Raw genomic sequence first — 2,408 nt, forward strand, 5'->3', positions numbered from 1 at the left:
TCAACACCCCCGGGGACAGGGGGTGGGGGGCGTGGGGGGACACAGAGGGGACACGGGAGGGGACACAGGGGGACACTGGGGGGAAACGGGGAGGAACACGGGGGAAACGGGAGAGGGCACGGGAGGACACTGGGGGAGGCAAGGGGGGGCACGCAGCGGGGACACAGGGAGGGACGCAAGGGGGACGTGAGTAGGACACGAGGGAGTGCAGGTGGGGCGCAGAGGACACACGAGGGGGACGTGGACATGGACACAAATGCGCGACCCCGTACTCCCAAAATGGGGTAACGGGACCCCCAAACCCTGGTCAGAGTGGGGTTGTCCCTCGGGAAACTGAGGCATCAGCCCACGCAGGGGGGTGGGAGCAGCCACAGGCCCCCCGAGAGCAGCCGAGGGGAGCCCCAAAAACGCTCTTTGCACTCCCTCCCTGCAGTATTTTACCGCCATTTAAACCCCTGGCAACCTCGTTAGATTTTGTGCATTAATTTGGTTGGGTTAATTTGGGAACATTGATCATTTGGGGCCCTCATCAACTTGGGGATATCATTAATTTGGGGTCATCACTAATTTTGGCCCCTAATTAATTTGGGGACATCAGACCTTCGAAACATTTAAATCCTCCTCCAACAACATGCACGTCGTCCGATTGCCCCTTCTTCCCCAAAATCCAGGCCCCGCTGAAGAAAGGGGGGAATGCGGGCGTTATCCCGTGGGGAAAGCAGTGGGAACTGGACGGCGAAAGGGTTAAGGTGGGGCTGGATCCTTGAAAAAGTCCTGGTGGAATTCAGCTCCAGCTTTTCCAACCCGTGTTGGAGCTGGCGGGTCTCCCTGTGATGCACAGAAGTATTTTGGGGGAGGCAGTGGGGAGGGAGAAGGAAAAAAGCGAGCAAGGAAGGCGAATTCCCCCCAAAACTCCTCCATCCAGGCTTGGAGGTGATGCTCCTGCAACGCTTGGAGTTTTCCAAGCCCGTTCTCAGCTAAATCACCAGCAAAACGGCTACAAACTCAAAATTTCCGAAGGTTTCCCAGGAAAACTCTTTTCCAAAGGGATCTGAGGGTCCTGTGAAATGCCCAGTGGGTTGGATGAACCAGATCCCGAGTCCAGGTGGAAGCGCAAGCACAGACCTGACATCCCCATCCCTGCCACGTTCCCTGGAGCTCCTCTCTTCCCGAAAAGGCCACGCGTGAGCCAAGAGCGCACCGGGATCCGACCTCTGCTCTGAGCGACGCGACTCCCACGGGAATAGCTGGGATAAACCGGTGCCGGCAGCTGGTTTTCCCCCAAATTTCCAGCCTCGCACGGCAGCGCCCGGGCTTGCAAACCCCCTGTGCCCGGCCCAGCTCGGCTCTGCCGGGCAACAGCTCCGTGCAGAGAGCGCGGCGGGGATTTCATCCTGACAGACGCCTCTTCCCTCCCGTCCTCCTCCTCCGCTCCAGCACGCGCCGGCATCCATCGGACTTGCTCCCGAGTCCTTTTAGCTGCTCACATCACAGCCAGGACTGGGAATATTTCCATTTTCCAGGCACGGAGATGGTGAGAATCCCCTCGGATTACCCGGGGACAGCCCTCGGCAGGCGGGTGACATCCTGCAGGTGACACCGGGATGTGCCGAATGAAAATGCCCCGAACCCGAGCCTGTCCTTCATCCCATCCATCCCCCTGATGCTTTTTTTTTGGAGATGCCAGACACGTTTTGGGGCGATTTCACACTGGCGGGGGAAAAAAAAATCCCACCTCAACCCTCCAGGGAAAGCCTCGGAGATGGACAAATTTAGTAACTTTTATTAGTAATGCTTTAAATGAGATTATCCCTAATCTCCAGCGCTCGGCCCCGAGCCTGCCTGCCAAATTCAGTTAGGGGCTTTCATTTCCGAGCGCCGGGAATGCCCCAGGGACGTGCCAGGGACACCTTGAGCTGCGCCACGTCCCATCGCCGCCACCCCACAAAGCGGTTTTGGGGGCCTGGTGTGACCGTTCCTGCTGGGAACGGGGTTTTCTGTGGGGTTTATTTCGGGTTTGTTGCCCAGAGCTGAGGGAGGCAGCTGGGAGCATCCTTCCCTCGGTTTGGGGGGACACCGGCGGCTCCCGGTGCGGAGCGGGGCTGTTCCGCGGTAATGAGCGGCTTCCCGAGACGTTGATTAGTTATGCAAATCAGGAAGACACCCAGAGCCGCCTGGGAAGGCAGGAGAGGGTCTGACAGAGCCGCGCCATGGGGAGCGGAGATAAACCTTGACCTCTGGTATCTTCCCTCCTCCTCCTCTCCCAAATCCTCATGGATGGGGACCAGGAGATCAGCCCCCAAGGGGGACAGCAGGAGCACGGAGCTGCGGGGGCAGAGCCGGCTTTCCCGGGCCTGGCCGAGCCGGAGGAACTGGTGGAACTGGTGCTGGGAAGGGGCTGGCTGCCC

General features: G+C 59.3%; 1 protein-coding gene across 1 annotated transcript in view; it reads right to left on the minus strand.

The window, feature by feature from the left end:
- The window catches only part of ACTG2 (actin, gamma 2, smooth muscle, enteric), a 15,146-nt gene that overhangs the window by 2,803 nt on the left and 9,935 nt on the right, over positions 1–2,408 (minus strand). Inside the window, exon 9 of the mRNA XM_008641579.2 lies at positions 390–395. The gene's annotated coding sequence lies outside the window, so the exon portion shown is untranslated. The remainder of the gene's footprint in view (positions 1–389; positions 396–2,408) is intronic.

The sequence above is a fragment of the Corvus brachyrhynchos genome, unplaced genomic scaffold, assembly GCF_000691975.1.
Source record: "Corvus brachyrhynchos isolate BGI_N302 unplaced genomic scaffold, ASM69197v1 scaffold119, whole genome shotgun sequence".
In the NCBI taxonomy this organism is placed as follows: Eukaryota; Metazoa; Chordata; class Aves; order Passeriformes; family Corvidae; genus Corvus; species Corvus brachyrhynchos.